The sequence below is a fragment of the Macaca mulatta genome, chromosome 18 (assembly GCF_049350105.2).
Source record: "Macaca mulatta isolate MMU2019108-1 chromosome 18, T2T-MMU8v2.0, whole genome shotgun sequence".
NCBI lineage: Eukaryota > Metazoa > Chordata > Mammalia > Primates > Cercopithecidae > Macaca > Macaca mulatta.
In genome coordinates this window covers 81,576,955-81,602,570 of record NC_133423.1, presented here as the reverse complement: position 1 = coordinate 81,602,570, position 25,616 = coordinate 81,576,955, and the positions used below count along the sequence as shown (strand labels likewise).

Genomic DNA, 25,616 nt, shown 5'->3' with positions numbered 1-25,616 from the left:
ATATCCAACTGCCACTAAATATTTATTGATTTTTTTGAGACGGAGTCTTACTCTTTTGCCCAGACTGCAGTGCAATGGCCCGATCTTGGCTCACTGCAACCTCTGCCTCCCAAGTTCAAGTGATTCTCCTGCCTCAGCCTCCCGAGTAGCTGGGATTACAGGCGTGCAACACCAGGCCCAGCTGATTTTTGCATTTTTAGTAGAGATGGAGTTTCACCATGTTGGTCAGGCTGGTCTCAAACTCCTGACCTCGTGATCTGCCCATCTCGGCCTCCCAAAGTGCTGGGATTACAGGTGTGAGCCACTGTGCCCAGCCCCTATTTTTTTTTTTTTTTTTTTTTTTTTGAGACTCGCTCCGTCACCAGGCTGGAGTGCAACGGTGCGATCTCAGCTCACGGCAACCTCTACCTCCCAGGTTCAACCGATTTTCCTGCCTCAGCCTCCCAAGTAGCTGGGACTACAGGTGCTCACCACCACACCCAGCTAATTTTTGTATTTTTAGTAGAGACGGGGTTTCACCATGTTGGCCAGGATGGTCTTGATCTCTTGACCTCGCGATCTGCCCACCTCGGCCTCCCAAAGTGCTGGGATTACAAGCGTAAGCCACCACCCCCAGCAAAACTTTACTTTTTTTTGAGACTGAGTCTCCCTCTGTCACCCAGGCTGGAGTGCAATAACATGATGTTGGTTCACTGCAGCCTCCGCCTCCCAGGTTCAAATGATTCCCATGCCTCAGCCTCCTGAGTAGCTGGAATTACAGGCATGTGCCACTATGCCTGGCTAATTTTTGTACTTTTAGTAGAGATGGGGTTTCACCATGTTGGCCAGTCTGGTCTCCAACTCCTGGCCTCAAGTGATCCACCTGCCTCGGCCTCCCAGAGTGCTGGGATTACAAGCGTAAGTCACTGCACCTGGCAAAACTTTACTTTTAAAATATATTTTAAAATATAAATATATGTTCATTGCAAGGAATTTGAAAACACTGAAAGTTGTGAAGAGAAAAATTTGTAACCACCTGAGGTGTTCTTCGCTGCATAAAGAAAGACTACAGGCTGGGCACGGTGGCTTACGCCTGTAATCCCAGCACTTTGGGAGGCTGACGCCAAGGCGGGGGGATCATGAGGTCAGGAGTTCGAGACCGGCCTGGCCAACATGGTGAAACCCCGTCTCTGCTAAAAATACAAAAGTTAGCTGGGCGTGGTGGCACATGCCTGTAATTCCAGCTACTCGGCAGGCTGAGGCATGGGAATTGCTTGAACTCAAGAGGTGGAGGTTGCAATGAGCCCAGTTTGTGCCACTGCACTCCAACCTGGGTGACAGACCAAAATTCTGTCTCAGAAAAACACACAAAAAAAACAGCATTGTAGTGGAGAGTTTAATAGACACAGGGCTGGCCATAACACGTGGGAGATGGAATTGGTACTCAAATCATCTCATTCAAACCTTGTAGATTAGGGGTTTTTCTTTTTCTTTTTTGAGATAAAGTCTTACTCTGTCACCCACAGGGCTCACTGTAACCTCCGCCTTCCAGGTTCAAGTGATTCTCCTGCCTCAGCCTCCAGAGTAGCTGAGATTAGAGGCGCGTGCCACCATACCCAGCTAATTTTTATATTTTTAGTAGAGACAGGGTTTCACCATGTTGGTCAGGCTGGTCTCGAACTCCTGACCTGGTGATCTGCCCGCCTCAGCCTCCCAAAGTGCTGGGATTACAGGCGTGAGCCACCACATCCCACCAGATTAGGGGTTTTTCAAAGGCGGTTTGGGGGAAGCAGTGTGGGGGAGAGGAGTGCTAGGCAGCAGGTGCTTGCTGCTGATTGGCTGGGGCAGAGATGAAATCATAGCGGGTTGAAGCAGTCCTCCTGTGGGCTGGTCGATTCTAGGTGTGGCCACAGGAGTGAGGGTTGTCCTCCAGGTGGAGCCATGGGTGTCAGACATGCAAAACACCTGAAAAGACATCTCGAAAGGTCAGTCTTCGAGAGTGGTGTTATTTGGAGGAGTAACTGGGGATGTATCATGTTTTTATAACCTCTGAATAACTTAGTAGGACCCAGCCTCCTGTCCTCTCTCAGCGTGATGGCCTCCAATTAGCTTTACAAAAGCAGCTGAGTTTTGGCTGAAAGGTCTTCCAAAGTTAGCTTAGCCCAATAATCTGGGAATAATTAAGGGAAAGGCAAGATGGAGGTTAGGTTGGCTTAGCTTACCGTTATAATTATTTCTCATGGATATAACTTTTGCAAAGGCGGTTTCAAGATTACCCATGAATGAGTAGATATGGGCAACACGTACTTCATTATTATTATTATTATTATTATTATTATTATTATTTTGGAGACAGGGTCTCACTCTGTTGCCCAGGCTGGAGTGTAGTAGCATGACCATGGCTCACTGCATCCTTGACCTACCAGGCTCAAGCAATCCTCCCCACTCAGCCTTCCCAGTAGCTGGGACTACAGGCACATGCCATTACACCCAGCTAAATATACATTTTTAAAAATTTTTTGTTGGGACAGGGTCTCACCATCTTGCCCAGACTGGTCTTGAACTCCTGGGCTTAAGCAATTCTCCTGCCTTGGCCTTCCAAAGTGCTGGGATTACAGTCATGTAACCCCACTGTCAGAGGTGTGTGGACCAAAGCAACTCCATCTTGAATAGTTGCTGGGTGAAATGAGGCTGAGACTACTGGGCTGCATTCTCAGACAGTTAAGGCATTGTAAGTCACAGGATGAGACAGGGGGTCAGCATAAGATACAGGTCATAAAGACCTTGCTGATAAAACAAGTTGCAGTAAAGAAGCCGGACAGAACCCACCAAAAACAAGATGGCAACAAGAGTGACCTCTGATCGTCCTCACTGCTACCCTCCCACCAGCGCCATGACAGTTAACACATGCCATGGCGACATCAGGAAGTTACCCTATATGGTCTAAAAAGGGAAGGCATGAATAATCCACCCCTTGTTTAGCATTTCATCAAGGAACAACCATAAAAATGGGCAACTATTTGGGACGGAGTCTCACTCTGTCGCCCAGGCTGGAGTGCAGTGGTGCGATCTCAGCTCACTGCAAGCTCTGCCTCCCGGGTTCATGCTATTCTCCTGCCTCAGCCTCCTCAGTAGCTGGGACTACAGGCGCCCGCCACCATGCCCGGCTAATTTTTTGTTTTTTTAGCAGAGACGGGGTTTCACCGTGTTAGCCAGGATGGTCTCAATCTCCTGACCTCGTGATCTGTCCGTCTCAGCCTCCCAAAGTGCTGGGATTATAGGCATGAGTCACCGCGCCCAGCCAATTCCTTTACTTTCTTAATAAACTTGCTTTTGCTTTGCACTGTGGACTCGCCCTGAATTCTTTCTTTCGCAAGAACCAAGAACCGGCCGGGCGCGGTGGCTCAAGCCTGTAATCCCAGCACTTTGGGAGGCCAAGACGGGTGGATCACGAGGTCAGGAGATCGAGACCATCCTGGCTAACCCAGTGAAACCCCGTCTCTACTAAAAAATACAAAAAAAAACTAGCCGGGCGAGGTGGCGGGCGCCTGTAGTCCCAGCTACTCGGGAGGCTGAGGCAGGAGAATGGCATGAACCCGGGAGGCGAAGCTTGCAGTGAGCCGAGATCGCGCCACTGCACTCCAGCCCGGGCCACAGATTGAGACTCCGTCTCAAAAAAAAAAAAAAAAAAAGAACCAAGAACCTTCTCTTGGGGTCTGGATCAAGATCCCTTTCCTGTAACACCACCAACTTAGCCTGGGCAACACATCCTTTTGACAAAGAGCTTGTGCCCAGAATATACAAAGAACTCATACACAACAATTTTCTTAAAAGACTAAACAGAAAAATAGGTGAGAGATTTGAACAGACACTTAACCAAAGAGAATATACGCATGGGCAATCTCTATTTCATTAGTAACCAAATTTTTTTTTTCTTTCTTTGAGACGGAGTTTTGCTCTTGTTGTCTAGGCTCGAGTGCAATGGCGCGGTTGGGCTCACTGCAACCTCCACCTCCTGGGTTCAAGCGATGCTTCTGTCTCAGCCTCCTAAATAGCTAGGATTACAGGTACCCACCACCATGCCCTGCTAAATTTTTTGTATTTTCAGTAGAGACGGGGTTTCACCATGTTGGCCAGGATGGTCTCAAATTCCTAACTTCAGGTGATCCACCTGCCTCAGCCTCCCAAAGTGCTGGGATTACATGCATGAGTCACTGTACCCGGCCATTAGTAACCAATTATAAACTAAAACCAAAGTTGGGCATGGTGGCTCATGCTTGTACTCCTAGCACTTTGGGAGGCCAAGGCAGGCAGATCACTTGAGGTCAGGAGTTCGAGACCAGCCTGGCCAACATGGTAAAACCCTGTCTCTACTAAAAATACAAAAATTAGCCAGGCGTGGTGGCACATGGCTGTAATCCCAGCTACTCGGGAGGCTGAGGCATGAGAATCGCTTGAACCCGGGAGGTGGAGGTTGCAGTGAGCCCCGGGCTCAGCTATATTGAGAACTTTCCTGCGCTGGTGTAGGGGACCACCTCCATGTCCCTTCCCCGCTAAAAGTTGTTTAATCACTCAATAAAACTTCCCACCTTACTCTTTGAGTGTCCACGTGCCTACTTCTTTCTGGTCATGAGACAAGAACCCAGACCTATCTGGGCTAAGGGGCAAAAAATTCTGCATCACCTGTAACAATTCGGTTGAGTCTCACCAACATCATGATGATGATGTTAGCCAAACACAAAAGAATTAATACTAAGTGATTCTCTTATCGGGGTCCAATAAAGAGAGAGAAGCTACAACAATTATTCCAAAAGAGTGTGTAATATAAATAATTACTGGGCCAGGCGCGGTGGCTCACGCCTGTGATCCCAGCACTTTGGGAGGCCGAGGCGGGTGGATCACGAGGTCAGAAGATCAAGACCATCCTGGCCAACACTTTGAAACTCTGTCTCTACTAAAAATACAAAACATTAGCCGGGCTTGGTGGCGGGTGCCTGTAGTCCCAGCTACTCAGGAGGCTGAGGCAGGAGAATGATGTGAACCTGGGAGGCGGAGCTTGCAGTGAGCCAAGATTATTAAAAAAAAAAAAAAAAAAAAAAAAAAAAAAAAAGAATTATTGACGGGCACAGTGGAGGACTGCCTGGGCAACATAGAGAGACCCTGTCTTTACCAAGTGTGTGTGTGTGTGTGTGTGTGTGTGTGTGTGTGCACACACATAGCATTCAGCTATCAACCAGGAGGCTTCATTTAGTGTAACCCAGCAAGTACTCAGGATTTTTTTTTTTAGTCACAGTCTCACTCTGTCACCAAGACTGGAATGCAGTGGTGCAATCATGGCTCACTGGAACCTCGACCTCCTGGGCTCAAGCAATCCTCCCACTTCAGCTTTCTGAGTAGCTGGGACCACAGGCATGTGCCACCACGCCCGGCTAAATTTTGGGTTTGTTGTAGAGAAGGGGTTTTGCCATGTTGCCCAGGTCTTGAATTCCTGGACTCAAGCCATCCGCCCACCTCCGCCTCCCAAAGTGTTAGAGGCGGAGGTTGCAGTGAACCAAGATCGTACCACTGCACTCCAGCCTGGGCTACAGAGCAAGACTCAGTCTCAAAAAAAAAAAAAAAAAAAAAGAAAGTGTTAGGATTACAGGCGTGAGCCACCTCACCCATACAGAAATGTGATCCACACTGTAAGATGCGCGTCTTCTTGGAATACTTACCCGATTCTTTGTTCTCTCACGGATCTCTGATCTCTCCACCTTCCCAAGTCTTGGAAAACTTGTCTTCTGATTTCAGAGTTAACCCTTAATTATGTAGAATCTTCCATTGTCATGTGTTACATTACACATGCTAGTGTTATCTTCCCAACTAGAAGATAAACCATAGAATCAGAAAAACAATTTTATCATGTTATTTCCAAAATGACATAGCCCAGGACTGAACTGTCCATAAACACCTATCGGATGGTCAGCTTCAAAACTAACTGCAATGCTGATGAGTTAAAATAGCTCCTTTTTTTGGCACCAGATAATAGATAAATATGAGAAGCCAGTGCGGTAGCTTATGCCTGTAACCCCAGCACTTTGGGAGGTCTAGGAGGGAGGATGGCTTGAGCCCAGGAGCCCATAGTGAGCTACTATTGAGCCACTGCACCCTAGTGTGAGCTACAGAGCGAGACCTCATCTCTATACAAAATAAAATTATAAATTTTTTTACATAAAAAAAACTTGAGAGAGGGCATACTTTTGGGTTTCTTTATTAATAGAACACCAAGAGGTGATCCAAGTAAAAGTGTAACACCCCTTAAGGGAAAAAACATTATTTTCATTTAAAATCGTTTTCTTTATTATCTTTAAAGTGAAAGTGCCATATCTGGGCTTCCTACGAAGGAAACAAACCGCATAGACTCAGGCCAGCCGCTGGGCCCGGGCCTGTGTTTCCCGCAGGCGGCGACCTTTGCCCCACTTCAGGCCGGCCGTATATACCAGCTTAGAGGCGCCGCGGCGTTGGCGAGTCCTTTTTTACCCACCCCTTCCCTCAGTTCTCAGGCTGGAACTTGAACAGGCTCTCATGACTCAGCAAACGGTACTTGATAGAGTTCTTTACACGTCAGTCAGGCTATTTTTAAAATCACTCTTCCTGGAGATCTTCACACCAAAAGCACCGCGGGCCCTCCCCAACCGGCTTCTGCCTGCCTCCACTATGTGATGCAGTATGGCCCCCGGGAGGCCGCCCCAAGATTCTAGAGGGGCTGACCGACCCCAGACACACCCGAAGGACCACCTCGAGACCTCGGAGGAACAGCCCTAGACCCCCCCCTTGCAGAGGGACTGCAAGACACCCCAGGGGCAGCCCGCCAGGGCCCAGCTCTACTCATCGCCTGGCGGTGCTGCCTCCCTTCCACGCCACCCCAGGGAAAGGCCGCCCCTCTCCGGCTCCTCCCAATCCCCCTTCCCAAGACTGACGGCGGCCCGGCGCCCTGCTTTGGGCCAGGATCGGCCTCGAGCCTTCCTCACTAGCGGCCAAGAGCCGGAAACCTTGCGTCTCAGATTCTCCGGGTCAATGCACCCCCATCCCAACCGGTCTTCCCACCCGGGGCCCCCTGATGCCAACTGCCAGCCTGGACCTAGCCCGGGGCCCTGCTCCTTGCCCGCTCTCCCTGGACAGCCCAGGCCGGCGCCCGAGGGATAGGCTCGGGGAGGCTGCAGGCGGAGCTGGAGCCAGGACCCCCCCTGTCCATCGCCGTCCTGAGCTCACACAGAGAGCCTTCCAGCCTCACCCAGGCCGCCAGCCCAAGCCAAGATCTTACAGATGTCAGAAAGTCTGTTTGGTTTAAAACCCATTGGTTAAGAAACTAATGACAATTTTTTTTTCTTAATAGGAAATCTGGGTAACTAGAAAATAGAGGGAAGGGAGACATATTCATAACACCCTGTCACCTTTGCATTTCATGCACATGCAGAGTTGCATTCATATTATTAAAATATCTTGTTGGTAGGGCGCAGTGGCTCACATCTGTAATCCCGGCATTTTGGGAGGCCGAGGCGGGCGGATCACTTGAGGTCAGGAGTTCGAGACCAGCCTGAGCAATGTGGCGAAACCCTGTCTCTACTAAAAACACAAAAATTAGCCCAGGTGTAGTGGTGGACACCTGTAATCCCAGCTACTCGGGAGGCTGAGGCAGGAGAATCGCTTGAATCCGGGAGGTGGAGGTTGCAGTGAGCCAAGATCATGCCACAGCATTTCAGCCTGGGAGACAGAGCCAGACCCTGTCTCCAAAATAATAATAATAAATAAAAATAAATAAAATAATATCTTTTTTTTTTTTTTTTTGAGACGGAGTCTCACTCTGTCACCCAGGCGGGAGTGCAGTGGCTGGATCTCGGCTCACTGCAAGCTCCGCCTCCTGGGTTCATGCCATTCTCCTGCCTCAGCCTCCCGAGTAGCTGGGACTACAGGCGCCCGCCACCTCTCCTGGCTGGTTTTTTTCTATTTTTTAGTAGAGACGGGGTCTCACCGTGTTAGCCAGGATGGTCTCGATCTCCTGAGCTCGTGATCCGCCTGTCTCGGCCTCCCAAAGTGCTGGGATTACAGGCTTGAGCCACCGCGCCCGGCCAAAATAATATCTTTTTAACCTGGTGCTGGTTGCATAGGTATGGTCAGTTTGTGACAGTCCAGTGAGTTGTATGTTCAGGAGACATGTATTCTTCTGAATGTGCATGTACTTCAGTTAAACTTTTCCAAAAATAAACCTTTGGGTGAGGAGCAGAGCACACTTCATCCTGAAGGCATAGGTGTGCTGTTGGGCCACCAGTAGACAGAGGTCATCCCACCTGTCATCCAACCGGGGGCCTCCTGTGCTTGGACGGAGATAAACCGCATCCCTGCCCTCGTTTCTGTTGTCTTCCTTCCCCCAATCGTGGAGTCTTCCCAGGAGCACAAACTCAGTGCATTCCTACTATCTAATCCCCCTATGAAGCTGGCAAAGGCTGGAATGTTATTTAGATTTTGACAGAAAATCATTCATAGCAATTCAGTTACTCAACACCTCCTGAGCCCCAGACTCCTGCCTTCTAGTACAAACACTTTGTTCTCTGTTAAAAACATTCCATGCTATATAGCACTGGCCATGCTGCGTCCCCTCTCTCTTCCTGCCACTCCCAGCACTAGACTCTACCCAAAACTCAAAGACAAGCTAAATGTGGTTTGGTATGCAGAGTCTTATTACTTGCTGTGATTGCACTACTTAATATGAAGCATCATATTGACTTGGGATGTTATGAGAGGTACTAAAGGAAATTTACTTTGTCAGTTTTCCGGCTCTGAATGGGTGGCCTACCCCTCCACACCTGTGGGCGTTTCTCGTTAGGTGGAACAAGAGACGTGAGAAAAGAAATGAGACACAGAGACAAAGTATAGAGAAAGAAAAAGTGGGCCCAGGGGACCGGCGCTCAGCATACAGAGGACCCACGCCAGCACCGGTCTCTGAGTTCCGTTGGTATTTATTGATAATTATCTTTACCATCTTAAAGAAAAGGAAGTGGCAGGATAATGGGATCATCGTAGGGAGAAGGTCAGCAGTAAGACATATGAATAAAGATCTCTGTGACATGAATAAGTTTAAGGAAATGTGCTGTGTCTTGACGTGCATATGTAAACATCTCCATAAACCTTTTTAGTGCATGAAGAGCAGCATTGCGCTAGCAAGTCCCGCCTTTCGCCCTAAGGCGGTTGTGTCCTTTCTCAGTAAACAGAACATACAATCGGGTTTTATACCGAGATGTTCCATTGCCCAGGGACGGGCAGGAGACAGATGCTTTTCTCTACCTCAACTGCCAACAACCGCCAAGAGGCCGCCTTTCCTCTTATATTAATCCTCCTCAGCACAGACCCTTCACGGGTGTCAGTCTGGGGGACGATCAGGTCTTTCCCTTCTCACGAGGCCATATTTCAGACTATCACATGTGGAGAAACCTTGGACAATACCTAGCTTTCCTAGGCAGAGGTCCCTGCGACCTTTGCCAGTGTACGTGTCCCTGGGTACTTGAGATTAAGAGAATGGTGATGACTTTTTTTTTTTTTTTTTTTTTGAGACGGAATCTCGCTCTGTCGCCCAGGCTGGAGTGCAGTGGCGCAATCTCGGCTCACTGCAAGCTCCACCTCCCGGGTTCACGCCATTCTCCCGCCTCAGCCTCCGAGTAGCTGGGACTTCAGGCGCCGCCACCACGCCCGGCTAGTTTTTTGTATTTTTAGTAGAGACGGGGTTTCACCATGTTAGCCAGGATGGTCTCGATCTCCTGACCTCGTGATCCACCCGCCTCGGCCTCCCAAAGTGCTGGGATTACAGGCTTGAGCCACCGCGCCCGGCCAGAGAATGGTGATGACTTTTAACCAGCAAGCTGCCTTCAGGCACTTGTTTAACAAAGCACACCCTGCACAGCCCAAAATCGTTTAAACCTTGAGTCACCATAGCACATGTCTCTTGCAAGGACAAGGTTGGGGGTAGGGTCACAGATTAACAGCATCTCAAATACAGAACAAAATGGAGTCTCTTATGTCTACTTCTTTCTATATAGACACAGTAACAGTCTGATCTTTCTTTTCCCCACACAGCTCTAACCCCATAGACTCTGTCTTCTAATAGAGTGTGGTGGTTGGTAAATGAATCTAGAACAACCAATGAGACATATAAGGATTTTTTTTTTTTTTTTTTTGAGACAGAGTCTCGCTTAGTCGCCCAGGCTGGAGTGCAATGGCGCGATCTCGGCTCACTGCAAGCTCCGCCTCCCGGGTTTACGCCATTCTCCTGCCTCAGCCTCCTGAGTAGCTGGGACTACAGGCGCCTGCCCCTGCGCCCGGCTAATTTTTTGCATTTTTAGTAGAGACGGGGTTTCACCGTGTTAGCCAGGATGGTCTCGATCTCCTGACCTCGTGATCCGCCCGTCTCGGCCTCCCAAAGTGCTGGGATTACAGGCGTGAGCCACCGCGCCCGGCTTTTTTTTTTTTTTTGAGACGGAGTCTCGCTCTGTCGCCCAAGCTGGAGTGCAGTGGCCGGATCTCAGCTCACTGCAAGCTCCGCCTCCTGGGTTTACGCCATTCTCCTGCCTCAGCCTCCCGAGTAGCTGGGACTACAGGCGCCGCCACCTCACCCGGCTAGTTTTTTGTATTTTTTTAGTAGAGACGGGGTTTCACCGTGTTAGCCAGGATGGTCTCGATCTCCTGACCTCGTGATCCGCCCGTCTCGGCCTCCCAAAGTGCTGGGATTACAGGCTTGAGCCACCGCACCCGGCCCATATAAGGATTTTTAAAGGAGAGGGGAATGTAATTGCAACCCAGGTGAAGAGTTTCAAGATTTTTTTTTTTTTTTTTTTTTTTTTTTTTTTTTTTGAGACGGAGTCTCGCTCTGTCACCCAGGCTGGAGTGCAGTGGCCGGATCTCAGCTCACTGCAAGCTCCGCCTCCCGGGTTTACGCCGTTCTCCGGCCTCAGCCTCCCGAGTACCTGGGACTACAGGCGCCCGCCACCTCGCCCGGCTAGTTTTTTGTATTTCTTAATAGAGACGGGGTTTCACCGTGTTAGCCAGGATGGTCTGGATCTCCTGACCTCGTGATCCGCCCGTCTCGGCCTCCCAAAGTGCTGGGATTACAGGCTTGAGCCACCGCGCCCGGCCGAGTTTCAAGATTTAAGTAGGTGCCCATTCACGTAATAGGCTAGACTATATGAGTTAAACAAAAGGTTGGGGATAATCACATACAGTACAGCACATTAAAATTGGTAAGAAGATAGGGCTGGGCCAGGTGGCTCACGCCTGTAATCCCAGCACTTTGGGACGCTGAGGTGGGCGGATCACAAGGTCAGGAGTTCGAGACCAGCCTGACCAACATGGTAAGACCCTGTCTATACTAAAAATACAAAGATTAGCTGGACTTGGTGGCGCGCGCCTGTAATCCCAGCTACTCAGGAGGCTGAGGCAGGAGAGCTTGAACCCAGGAGGCAGAGGTTGCAGTGAGCCGAGATCCGGCCACTGCACTCCAGCCTGGGTGACAGAGCGAGACTCCGTCTAAAAAAAAAAAAAAAAAAAAAAAAAAATTGGTAAGAAGATAGGGGTATGTCAGAGAAGAGAGAAGCTAATAGCTCAGAAAAGGGAAGGAAATATATTGAAAATCTTAGTGCAGGGCAAGAGTGTTTTAAACAAAAAAGTACTTGGTAAAGATGGAGATAAATTAGATACATGAAAACAAACTCATGGTATTTACTTAAGTGGTCTACAATCTGTATGACCTCTTCAGAGCCCCTTGGCTGCTTTCACTCATGCACTGATTGTGTTTCTTGGGAGAGGAAGAATAAAAATTGGCCTGACATAACTTGCTTATAGTCAAAAGTACAGGCTATTTCAAGACTACCAAGGAGCCAGCTCACATCAGCTACATGTCAACAATAGAAACTAATCATTCTGAAAAAAAGGCCCCACCAGCAGGGTGGCTCATGCTTGTAATCCCAGCACTTTGGAAGCTGAGGTGGGAGGATCACTTGAGCCCAGAAGTTTGAGACCAGCCTGGGCAACATAGCTAGACCCCCGTCACTACAAAAATTAAATAATTACCTGGGCGTGGTGGTGTGCACCTGTAGTCCCAGCTACTCAGACGGCTGACCTAGAAGGATGTCTGAGCTGGGGAGGTTGAGGCTGCAGTGAGCCAAGGTCATTCCACCAAATTCCAGCTCCAGCCTGGACAACAGAGTGAGACCTTGTTTAAAAAAAAAAAAAAAAAAAAAAATTAAGGCAAAGAAGCAGGTCACTTCTCTTCCAATTACAAGATCTAAGACCTAGGCCCAGTCTCTGTCTTATGCCTGGTACCCCAGACTAGAAGTGCTGAGATGTGGAATCTCTCCCTTGGGCTAAATGAACACTCTCTGTTTTGAGACACAGGGTCTTGATCTGTGGCCCAGACTGGAGTGCAGTGGCACGCAGCCTCAAATTGCTGGGCTCCAGCGATCCTTCCATCTCAACCTCTCCAGTCGCTGAGACCACAGGCGCGTGATATCACACCCGGCTAAGTTTTTTATTTTTTTATTTTTTGTACAGACAGGGTCTTGCTATGTTGCCAGGGCTGGTCTTGAACTCCTAGGCCCAAGTGATTCTCTTGTCTTGGCCTTCCAAAGCGCTGGGATTATAGGCATGAGCCACTGCGCCTGGCCAGGGCTTGGGAATTTCAGTAGGGGAAAAAGATGTGTTGGTCAATAAATGAGAAGCATTTCCGGTGTTTTCATAGTTCCCTAAGCAGGTGCGGCAGAACCTAAGGGAGGCGAATATTGCCAGATCTAGAAGACAGGAAAGAGGCTTCCTTCAGAGAGGGAGGCAGGAGGGCTGGGGAGCAGGCCAGGTCAGGGGGGGCTGCATCAGCCACCCCAAGGCGTCCAGACATTGTCCTGTGTGTGTGGGCACGGGTGGTGTGCTGGTTATTTTATTTATTTGTTTTTTGAGACACAGTCTCACTCTGTTGCCCAGGCTGGAGTGCAGTGGCGCAATCTCGGCTCACTACAACTTCTGCCTCCTGGGTTTAAGCAATTCTCCTGCCTCCACCTCCTGAGTAGCTGGGATTACACACGTGTGCCACCATGCCCAGCTAACTTTTTTATATTTTTAGTAGAGACGGGGTTTCACCGTGTTAGCCAGGATGGTCTCGATCTCCTGACCTCGTGATCCGCCCGTCTCGGCCTCCCAAAGTGCTGGGATTACAGGCTTGAGCCACCGCACCCGGCCCATATAAGGATTTTTAAAGGAGAGGGGAATGTAATTGCAACCCAGGTGAAGAGTTTCAAGATTTTTTTTTTTTTTTTTTTTTTTTTTTTTTTTTTTGAGACGGAGTCTCGCTCTGTCACCCAGGCTGGAGTGCAGTGGCCGGATCTCAGCTCACTGCAAGCTCCGCCTCCCGGGTTTACGCCGTTCTCCGGCCTCAGCCTCCCGAGTACCTGGGACTACAGGCGCCCGCCACCTCGCCCGGCTAGTTTTTTGTATTTCTTAATAGAGACGGGGTTTCACCGTGTTAGCCAGGATGGTCTGGATCTCCTGACCTCGTGATCCGCCCGTCTCGGCCTCCCAAAGTGCTGGGATTACAGGCTTGAGCCACCGCGCCCGGCCGAGTTTCAAGATTTAAGTAGGTGCCCATTCACGTAATAGGCTAGACTATATGAGTTAAACAAAAGGTTGGGGATAATCACATACAGTACAGCACATTAAAATTGGTAAGAAGATAGGGCTGGGCCAGGTGGCTCACGCCTGTAATCCCAGCACTTTGGGACGCTGAGGTGGGCGGATCACAAGGTCAGGAGTTCGAGACCAGCCTGACCAACATGGTAAGACCCTGTCTATACTAAAAATACAAAGATTAGCTGGACTTGGTGGCGCGCGCCTGTAATCCCAGCTACTCAGGAGGCTGAGGCAGGAGAGCTTGAACCCAGGAGGCAGAGGTTGCAGTGAGCCGAGATCCGGCCACTGCACTCCAGCCTGGGTGACAGAGCGAGACTCCGTCTAAAAAAAAAAAAAAAAAAAAAAAAAAAAATTGGTAAGAAGATAGGGGTATGTCAGAGAAGAGAGAAGCTAATAGCTCAGAAAAGGGAAGGAAATATATTGAAAATCTTAGTGCAGGGCAAGAGTGTTTTAAACAAAAAAGTACTTGGTAAAGATGGAGATAAATTAGATACATGAAAACAAACTCATGGTATTTACTTAAGTGGTCTACAATCTGTATGACCTCTTCAGAGCCCCTTGGCTGCTTTCACTCATGCACTGATTGTGTTTCTTGGGAGAGGAAGAATAAAAATTGGCCTGACATAACTTGCTTATAGTCAAAAGTACAGGCTATTTCAAGACTACCAAGGAGCCAGCTCACATCAGCTACATGTCAACAATAGAAACTAATCATTCTGAAAAAAAGGCCCCACCAGCAGGGTGGCTCATGCTTGTAATCCCAGCACTTTGGAAGCTGAGGTGGGAGGATCACTTGAGCCCAGAAGTTTGAGACCAGCCTGGGCAACATAGCTAGACCCCCGTCACTACAAAAATTAAATAATTACCTGGGCGTGGTGGTGTGCACCTGTAGTCCCAGCTACTCAGACGGCTGACCTAGAAGGATGTCTGAGCTGGGGAGGTTGAGGCTGCAGTGAGCCAAGGTCATTCCACCAAATTCCAGCTCCAGCCTGGACAACAGAGTGAGACCTTGTTTAAAAAAAAAAAAAAAAAAAAAAAAATTAAGGCAAAGAAGCAGGTCACTTCTCTTCCAATTACAAGATCTAAGACCTAGGCCCAGTCTCTGTCTTATGCCTGGTACCCCAGACTAGAAGTGCTGAGATGTGGAATCTCTCCCTTGGGCTAAATGAACACTCTCTGTTTTGAGACACAGGGTCTTGATCTGTGGCCCAGACTGGAGTGCAGTGGCACGCAGCCTCAAATTGCTGGGCTCCAGCGATCCTTCCATCTCAACCTCTCCAGTCGCTGAGACCACAGGCGCGTGATATCACACCCGGCTAAGTTTTTTATTTTTTTATTTTTTGTACAGACAGGGTCTTGCTATGTTGCCAGGGCTGGTCTTGAACTCCTAGGCCCAAGTGATTCTCTTGTCTTGGCCTTCCAAAGCGCTGGGATTATAGGCATGAGCCACTGCGCCTGGCCAGGGCTTGGGAATTTCAGTAGGGGAAAAAGATGTGTTGGTCAATAAATGAGAAGCATTTCCGGTGTTTTCATAGTTCCCTAAGCAGGTGCGGCAGAACCTAAGGGAGGCGAATATTGCCAGATCTAGAAGACAGGAAAGAGGCTTCCTTCAGAGAGGGAGGCAGGAGGGCTGGGGAGCAGGCCAGGTCAGGGGGGGCTGCATCAGCCACCCCAAGGCGTCCAGACATTGTCCTGTGTGTGTGGGCACGGGTGGTGTGCTGGTTATTTTATTTATTTGTTTTTTGAGACACAGTCTCACTCTGTTGCCCAGGCTGGAGTGCAGTGGCGCAATCTCGGCTCACTACAACTTCTGCCTCCTGGGTTTAAGCAATTCTCCTGCCTCCACCTCCTGAGTAGCTGGGATTACACACGTGTGCCACCATGCCCAGCTAACTTTTTTATATTTTTAGTAGAGACGGGGTTTCACCGTGTTAGCCAGGATGATCTCGATCTCCTGACCTCATGATCCGCCCGCCTCGGCCTCCCAGAGTGCTGGGATTACAGGCGGGAGCCACCGCGCCGGGACTTGGTGTGCTGGTTATTAAGTGTGCTGGTTTGTCTCTCCGCTCAAAACCACCCACCCCTGCTCTGCAATTTGATGCTGAGGCTAAGTCTCTGCAGATGCGTTTCTCTCCCTTCGGCAGCTGACTCCTGCTAAAATCTAGCAGGAGTAGTGCGGGAAGGAGATGGTGGGGGAAAGGGCTGGAAGAGGGAGAAGGGACCAGCTCACCTGCTGTCCTTGTCGGCCTCCCTCCAGCTCTCCCCACACTCTGAGCCAGACTCCCTATGCCCTGCAGAGGTCACAGCACCAGCCAGGAAGAACCCAAGGTCCCCCTCTGAGCCTACCATGGCAGCCACAGCAGTGCCCTGCACAGAAGTCCAGCTTCCAGCTCGGTGGCACTCCTCCTCCCAGCTTCCAGGTTCTGACAACCTCAACTTCTGCTCCTGTTTCCCCAACCCTAAAGTTGGTAGCTGCCTGTTTTGTGGTGGCAGGTCTATGCAAACCTGCCCCCCAAATCCAAGGAAGCTGAGAGGCCCAAAAAGGAGGCTGACAGATTCCGTTTCTTAGATAGAAACATTTAATAGGGACTTACAAACAGAAGCCAGGTTTGTGTCTCCGGTGACTGCGAGTTGAGATGGTAGACCCTGCGCCATCATCCCCAGACCCAGGGTTTACACACCATTGGGAAAGGGTGTAGTTGCTTCAGAAGAGACGTGTAGGACAATTGAAATATGATAATATCACGGCTGTTTGACCTAAGGGCAGGATTTGTGGTAAAGTACCTGCTCTTACACAAGGAACAACACATAAACTGGAAATCTTAGAGGCTTCTGGGAACAGGAGTCAATCACAAGCCAACGTGGTAGATCAGCGTCTATGGTGGCTGCTTTGGCCTCCACACTGCCTCCTGCCTCAGTTTTCTGTTTTTGCTCTTTTACTTGCTTTCTCAATTTTTTTTTTCTTTTTTGTGAGACAGAGTCTCACTCTGTCGCCCAGGCTGGAGTGCAGTGGCACGATCTTGACTCTCTGCAACCTCTGTTTCCAGGTTCAAGAAATTCTCCTGCCTTAGCCTCCTGAGTAGCTGGGATTACAGGCATCCACCGCCACACCTGGCTAATTTTTGTATTTTTAGTAGAGACGGGGTTTCGTGATGTTGGCCAGGCTGGTCTCAAACTCCTGACCTCAGGTGATCCACCTGCCTCAGCTTCCCAAAGTGCTGGGATTACAGGTATGAGCCACCACACCCTGCCTGCTTCACCAATTTCTTTATTTCTTTTCTTTTCTTTTTTTTTTAGATGGAGTTTCACTCTTGTTGCCTAGGCTGGAGAGCAGTGGCATGATCTCGGCTCACCACAACCTCCACCTCCCGTGTTCAAGCGATTCTCCTGCATCAGCCTCCAGAGTAGCTGGGATTACAGGAATGCACCATCACACCCGGCTAATTTTGTATTTTTAGTAGAGATGGGGTTTCTTCATGTTGGTCAGGCTGCTCTCAAACTCCTGACCTCAGGTCATCTGCCTGCCTCAGCCTCCCAAAGCGCTGGGATTACAGGCGTGAGCCACTGCGTCTGGCCTCAATTTCTTATATTAAATTTTCTCTGTTGAAATGCTAAGATTGTTTCTGTTTTCTTGACTGGACCATGACTGATGTCATACTGGATATGAGGTCCAAGAAAACAGACTGATCACGGGATTTGTATGGAGGTGTCTTTGGCCTTGATCGCAGTGCTGACTTCCTTTCTAGTAGGAAACTGAGTATTAGTAATCTACAGCACATGGTGTCATCACTATTAGTCAAACTGTCACCAGCGGTTCACTGTGATGATACATCTGATGTGCATTGAAAGACCAAGTGGCTGCTGCTCTTGACTGTCATGGCAGCAATGATGATGACAGAGCTGTTGGAATGGGGCTTCTGGGCTGGCTTTCTTTCTTTCTTTTTCTTTCTTTCTTTCTTTCTTTCTTTCTTTCTTTCTTTCTTTCTTTCTTTCTTTCTCTCTCTCTCTCTCTCTCTTTCTTTTCTTTCTATCTCTCTCTTTCTCTCTCTCCCTCCCTCCCTCCGTCCCTCCCTCCCTCCGTTCCTTCCTGCCTCTCTCTCTCTCTCTCACTCTTTCTTTCTTTCTTGACAGAGTCTCGGTCTCGCTTTGTCACCTAGGCTGGAGTGCAGTGGCATGATCACAGCTCACTGCAGCCTCCACCTCCTGGGCTCAGGTGATCCTCCCACCTCAGCCTCCTGAGTAGCTGGAACGACAGGTGTGTGCCATCATGTCCTGCTATTTTTTTTTTTTTTGGTATTTTTAGTAGAGATGGGGTTTCATCATGTTCCCCAGGCTGATCTCGAACTCCTGGGCACAAGCAATACACCTGCCTTAGCTTCCCAAAGTGCTGGGATAAGTCGCCACACCCAGCCTAGGCTATTTTTGAGCAAGGAATCCAGTATCCAAGAGCATGGCTAGAGAAGTGGGAGATTAGGAGTTTATTGTCAATTAAATTCAGTAACTTCCTAATGGTGAATGTTTGAGAAAAGGTCATTCTGAAATATTGAATACTTTTGAATATGTATTTGCATTACTTTATAGTACTACAGCAATTTAAACAACGCTAACAACATGTCTGAACTTGGAGTGCCCGCTATAATGCACAGCTAAAAATTGATTTCTAAATGCGCTACAGCTTATTTTAGAGATTCAGATTCCTGGAGTTGGAAGAGATCATCAGCTCCTCTTACAACATCCTGCAGGCGATCACTCTGCCCCTACTTGAAGACTTCCAGTGACATGCTCACGGGTTTTCTGCAGCCCATCCCAATTTTTAATAGAGCTGACTGGCAGAATTTCCAGATCTTGAGCAATGTTCTACCTCAGTGTAATTTTTTTTTTTTTTAGATGGAGTCTCGCTCTGTCACCCGGGCTGGTGCAGTGACTCCCTTGGCTCACTGCACGCTCTGCCTGCTAGGTTCACGCCATTCTCCTGCCTCAGCCTCCCGAAGTGCTGGGATTACAGGCGTGAGCCACCGCGCCCGGCCACCTCAGTGTAATTTTCAATTGTTAGTCTTTGTTTTGTCCTAAGGAGTTAAGGAGTCATGCAGACTCATTCTAGCTCTAGGGTGGACCCAAAACTGGTTAGTGGGCTTACCTTTTCCAATTTGGGAAGCCCTTTCTCAGGAAGAAGAATAACAATTATGAACACAAAATTAGGCTGAAGGCTCACAAGAGGCCCATGTCAGTGTGTGGCCTGGAAGCTTCTGTTCCATGAGAGTTGTAGCAAATGCAGCTTTGTTCAGGCCCTTCCTCTGAGAAGTCTTCACATCATCTTGCTCTTTGCTGCTGGTTCTTGCCTTCTCCAAGATAAGTATCCTAATTAACTCATTTGTTTCCTGACAGACGTTCCCTGTGGTCAGTGGCCCTTCTAAAGAATGGTGAATAGAGCCAGGTGTGGTGGCTGACACCTGTAATTCCAGCTACTTGGGAGGCTGAGGTATGAGAATTGCTTGAACCCAGGAGGCGGGGGTTGCGGTGATCTGAGATCTTGCCATTGCACTCCAGCCTGGGCAACAAGAGCGAAGCTCCATCTCAAAAAAGAAAAAAAACAAAAAAGGAAAATGAAAGTATACTCCACAGTGTGGCAGCAGGCCCAGGCAAAGGGGCTCAAGGGACCCATTACAGAATTTTTGGGAAGGGGTGTGCCCTATGTAAATGAAGAGGTGAAGTAAAGTTGTAAAATTATTTACCGTGGAGGGATATTTCCTGTGATAGCTGAAGTGTTCCCTGCTTTATGTTCCCTGCCTCCAGACGCTGTTTTCCTGCCTCACACATGCTCCTAAATATCAGGGAGTCCTAGCACTTCCATATGCTGATTCCTAGAACGGCTGCATTCCACACTTCTTCGGTTACTGTTTTAGTAGGCCTAAACGGAGGATTTTATGTTTGCCCAAATTACATTTTCCTTTGCCAAGCTGTCCACAACATTTCTTAAAGCCTTATTCTGTCGTCCTGTTAATGACTTCTTTTAGGTTTGTCATCTGGAAAATGAAAACATGTTCTCATTCATTCAATTCTAAAATCACTAAGTGCCTGCTAGATTCAAAGACAAAGAAAACCAAATAATTGCGCAATGTGACTATGTCTAGAGCTGAGTCAGACCCGGTTGAGCTGCCAGGACCTGGGGGCCTGGGGAGGGAGCGGGGAAGGGCTGGGAGCGGAAAAGTACCAAACACTGAGTCCCAGTGGGGAAAACATCTTCAAAGTGCCCCAGAGAAGGGGGGCCGTGGCTGACGCCTGGAATCCCAGCACTTTGGGAGGCTGAGGCGGGTAGATCAGGTCAGGGGTTCCAGACCAGCCTGTCTAACATGATATAACCCCGTCTCTATTTTTTATTTTAAAAAATAAAATAAATGACTGGGCGCAGTGGCTTATGCCTGTAATCCCAGCACTTTGGGAGGCCGAGGCGGGTGCGGATTGCCTGAGGTCAGGAGTTCAAGACCAGCCTGGCCAACATGGTGAAACCCTGTCTCTACTAAAGATACAAAACTTAGCTGGGCATGGTGGTGGGCACCTGTAATTCCAGCTACTCAGGAGTCTGAGGCAGGAGAATCTCTTTAACCTGGAAGGCAGAGGTTGCGATGAGCCAAGATCGTGCCACTGCATTCCAACCTGGGTGACAGAGTGAGACTTTGTCTCAAAAAAACATATATATATATATATATAAAATATACTTTATATATCTATAAAAGGAAAAAGGTGGTCTCACCTGAGGCACCTCCCCTCACCTCAAAATGGAGGTGCCTAGGCTAAGCTGCAGACGTGTCTAAGAACCTGGCTTGGGGGTGGCGGTGGGGGAGTCACTTCTGAGTCTTTGACTGCAATGCCTGTGTACGAGTGCAATGCACCAGCTATGCAGCAAGGCTAGGATGGGAAGTGCAGCTCCCTAGCCCTCAGAGACCTGCCAGGTTAATACTTTTGTACTGTTAGATATAGTGAACTCCAAGTCTCTCTTCAAAGAATCAGTATGTCAGTATGTTCAGCTCTCTTACTCTTTGGTTCTTCATTTTGAAGTTTAACTTCCTGGTTCTCTTTGCCCCCTTGCCTGTAGCATCAGTAAACAACTTTCCCGCCGGTTCTAGTCAGTGGTTCACATCTGTTCCCCTGGTCACCTGCTTTGACATGAGCCACCCCGGTCACCTGCTCTGACCTGAATCATCTGGAGTAACCACCCTTCCTGCCAAACTGCCCACCCAGCCACAGTGGCTGGTGCCCCTGCTCTCTTCAAAATCGCCAGTTGGAATTAGCTTAGACTGTGCAGTCCAACCCTAGCCGATAGGGTAATGACACAGCAGTAGGGGTCACCTGCATCAGGAATAAGAACCCCTTCCCCTCCCTTGTCCAAGTGTGCCCTCGCCATTACTCCATTCACGAGTCGCAGCCTTCTATAGGAGTAAAAATTGCCTTGCTGAGAAAATTAAATTTATGTTTGAGTGCTATTTCTTCGTGGCACTGAGGAACAAGCATTTTGTTTCTAACATAGCTACCTATGGTCAGGTCTGAAAAACCACACATAGAATTTGGTCTGGGGCTGGACTCCTCAGACTGGAGTGAAAATAGAACATGACTTCTCAATGGCAGCATTATTAACATTTAGGTCAGATAATTATTTGTGTGAGAGCCTGTCCTGTGTATTGTGGGGTGTTTAGATGCTTCCCTGGCCTCCAACTACTAAACTACTAGGTGTTCACTCTCCCCAAGTTGTGACAATGAAAAATGTCTCCAGACATAGCCAAATATTGCTGGGGCAGGACAAAATTGCCCTGGTTGAAAATCATGGAAATAGAGGAATATGCTATTTGCAAATTGCTCAGAATTCTATTTGTGTGAATCTACTTCTGCCTACCTTTTTGGCATTACCTTGGGAATGTTTCCTCTGCCTGAAATAATTTTTCTATCCTTGTCTATTTGTGAAGGCCACTCTTTTTTTTTTTTTTTTTTTTTTTTTTTTTTTTTTGAGACGGAGTCTCACGCTGTTGCCCAGGCTGGAGTGCAGTGGCGCGATCTCGGCTCACTGCAAGCTCCGCCTCCCGGGTTCCCGCCATTCTCCTGCCTCAGCCTCCTGAGTAGCTGGGACTACAGGCGCCCGCCACTGCGCCCGGCTAATTTTTTGTATTTTTAGTAGAGACGGGGTTTCACTGTGGTCTCGATCTCCTGACCTTGTGATCCGCCCGCCTCGGCCTCCCAAAGTGCTGGGATTACAGGCTTGAGCCACCGCGCCCGGCCAGTTTTTTGTATTTTTAGTAGAGACGGGGTTTCACCATGTTAGCCAGGATGGTCTCGATCTCCTGACCTCGTGATCCGCCCGTCTCGGCCTCCCAAAGTGCTGGGATTACAGGCTTGAGCCACCGCGCCCGGCGTGAAGGCCACTCTTAACCTCATTTCCCTCCTGAAGCCTTCCCAGACCTTGCTCAAGGGAGAGTCCACCCTGTCTTTTGCACAACTTCTGGACTAAACAAAGGCTTCTGTTGTTTTGTATGTCATACTGTATTTCAATGATTCCCTTACATTCTACTTCTCTCCACACTGCAAGTTCCCTGAAATTTCCCTGAGGACAGGGACTGTGCTTTACTCTGGGGCACGTCTGTGAACACACAGCACTCGGTCAGTACATAGCACGTGGTCAAGAGAGTGGGCCTGGACCAAAAAGGGGCGGGGACAAAGAACCAAGCACTTCCCAGAAGACTGGAAAAGCAGTAGTCAGAGAAGTGCAAAGAATGTCAGCAGAGACTAATGTCCCAAAACAAACAAGAGAATTTCAGGGAGAAATCATCCTCCAGGTGAAGTGCTGTTGAAAATGCAAGTAAGGGCCGGGTGCAGTGGCTCATGCTTGTAATCCCAGCACTTTGGGAGGCCAAGGCGGGCAGATTATGAGGTCTGGAATTCAAGACCAGCCTGGTCAACACAGTGAAACCCTATCTCTACTAAAAATGCAAAAATTAGCCAGTAGTGCTGGCATGTGCCTGTAATCCCAACTACTTGGGAGGCTGAGGCAAAATAATCGCTTGAACCTGGGAGGTGAATGTTGTGGTGAGCCGAGATCCTGCCACTGCACTCCAGGCTGGGTAACAGAGCTAGACTCAGTCTCAAAAAAAAAAAAAAAAAAAAAAAAAAAAATGCAGTAGGGGTTGAGCGCAGTAGCTCACACCTGTAATCCCAGCCAAATAAAGTTTTTTTATTAGGCAAAGTGTGGGAACTGATATCAGGAGTAGGGTGGAGCACTGAGGAGACAGGTCAGCATATCTGGCTGCCATGGTTCTTTTGTGTCAAGGGTCCCCTTGTGGCCTGGCCAGTAGCATCAATTGTTCAGCATTCCTTCCTGAGGTGGTGCACTGGACACCCTGGTTTGATATTTAGGTTTCGTAAGGTAAGTTCCTAGAATTTTTCAAGTAAAAGACATGTTAAACATGAAGTAGAGGCTGGGCACGGTGGCTCACACCTGTAACCCCAGCACTTTGGGAGGCTGAGGTGGGTAGATCACCTGAGGTCAGGAATTCGAGATCAGCCTGACCAACATGGTAAAACCCCATCTCTACTAAAAACACAAAATTAGCCAAGCGTGGTGGCGCATGCCACTTGGGAGGCTGAGGAAGGGAATCGCTTGAACCTGGGAGGCGAAGATTGCAGTGAGCTGAGATTGCACCATTGTACTCCAGCCTGGGCACCAAGAGTGAAATTCCCTCTCAAAAACAAAACAAAACACATGAAGTAGAAGCCACGTCCCATTCCCATTCTATCTCGCTGAGAAACAGGACTGGTGGCCTTGACGTTAACACCATAGGCAGTGAAATTGCTGAATGGCAAGAGCCTTGAGTTAGGGCTCTGGCATGAAGATGGAGCCGGGTGAGGGCGGAGAGAGGAGAGCCATCACTTCCCTCTGCTCGCCACCCTGCTCCATCCTCACGCACCCCTGGCCCTGGGGATGCTTCAGAGTTTCCAGAGACTGTTATGGAGAGAGCTAGGTTTCATTCAGAGCCAGAAGAGAAAGAGCTTTTGATGAAGAGGATGAGTGTGTGAGTGTGTGTGTGTGCGTGAGTGTGTGTGTCCAGGGGGTTGTTAACAGAGGGCCCAGCGACAGAGCCTGGGAAGCTTCTCAGCAATGGGGGTGCCGCTGGATAAGAATTGGGGATGGGGCTCAGAGCCTCGAAAAAGAAGAGACTTCTAGCATTTTTGCTTTCCGAATTGATTTAAGCTGGATCTATATTTCATTTATATTCTTCTTTGCACCACCTAAGAAGAATGTACTAAAAGAAGTAAAGCATTTCAACAAATCAGCTGGGCACAGTGGCTCACACCTGTAGTCCCAGCACTTGGGGAGGCTGAGGTGGGCAGATAACTTGAGGTCAAAAGTTCGAGAGCAGCCTGGCCAACATGCTGAAACCCCATCTCTATTAAAAAAAAAAAAAAAACAAAAATTAGCCGGGCATGGTGGCAGGCGCCTGTAGTCCCAGCTACTCAGGAGGGTGAGGCAGGAAAATTGCTTGAACCCAGGAGGTGGAGGTTGCCGTGAGCCAAGGCTGTGCCACTGAACTCCAACCTGGGCGACAGAGTAAGTTTCTGTCTCAAAAAAAAAAAAAAAAAAGACATTTCAGTAAATTAAAAATTTAGGATTATATATACATTATGTATATTTATATATTATATATTAAAAATTATAATATATAAAGCATATTTATATATAATATAATATGTAACATAAAATTATATAAAAGTATATGTTTAAAAATATGTAGTATATATGTATTATATTGTGTATAATGTGTATAATATATAAATATTTACATACTATATATTATAATATATACAAATATATAGATATATATAGATAGATTTTTTGAGACTGAGTCCCGCTCTGTTGCCCAGGCTGGAGTGCAAATGCATGATCTCGGCTCACTGCAACCTCTGCTTCCCAGGTTTAAGTGATTTTCCTCTGTCAGCCTCCTGAGTAGCTGGGATTACAGGCACGCACAACCACGCCCAGCTAATTTTTGTATTTTTAGTAAAGACGGGGTTTCACCATGTTGGCCAGGCTGATCTCGAACTCCTGACCTCAGATGATCTGACTGCCTCAGCCTCCCAAAGTGCTAGGTTTACAGGCCTGAGCCACTGCGCCCAACCAAAATTTCAGCGTAATATACTAATGTTCCATTCTTCTGCAACACCCTGAGCCATTACTAGAGGGTGCAGTGCGCAGTTTGCCTGAGAAATCATATTTCTAAAACGAATCTCTAGACCCTTTTCTCCCTTCTGGCAGTCCCAGGATATTTATTCTTAAATAAGTTTAATTTTTGGTGTTCTTAGAAGGCAAGAAAGCTTTGAATCATTTCTGCCACTGCTGGTTTGAGTCCTGTGTACATCCTTCTGTTCCTGCTACAGCCTTCTCTATGGAGAAGCTTGGAATTTGATACAGAAGGAGAGTTTCCTGGAGCAATGAGGAGTTAGTAATGTCTTAGGATTATCAGAGCCACAATATTATCAGTCAAAGGATCTTTCAGGGCCGGGAGCGGTGGCTCAAGCCTGTAATCCCAGCACTTTGGGAGGCCGAGACGGGTGGATCACAAGGTCAGGAGATCGAGACCATCCTGGCTAACACGGTGAAACCCCGTCTCTACTAAAAAATACAAAAAACTAGCCGGGCGAGGTGGTGGGCACCTGTAGTCCCAGCTACTCGGGAGGCTGAGGCAGGAGAATGGTGTGAACCCGGGAGGCGGAGCTTGCAGTGAGCTGAGATCCGGCCACTGCACTCCAGCCTGGGTGACAGAGCGAGACCCCATCTCAAAAAAAAAAAAAAAAAAAAAAAAAAAAAGGATCTTTCAGGCTGCAAAGAGCCTGCAGGTCATGATTAGAGGGTGTGGAAGGACTAGACAAGTCCTGGCAGCACTGACCCTTTATCC

General features: G+C 48.4%; 1 long non-coding RNA gene across 1 annotated transcript; it reads right to left on the bottom strand.

The window, feature by feature from the left end:
* Positions 1–1,458: 1,458 nt before the first annotated feature.
* LOC144336520 (uncharacterized) lies at positions 1,459–7,162 on the bottom strand. Its single transcript, XR_013408378.1, has 3 exons — positions 6,503–7,162; positions 5,694–5,841; positions 1,459–1,944 (listed from the first exon to the last, which is right to left on the bottom strand). It is a non-coding gene; the product is annotated as an uncharacterized LOC144336520 (long non-coding RNA).
* Positions 7,163–25,616: the final 18,454 nt, after the last annotated feature.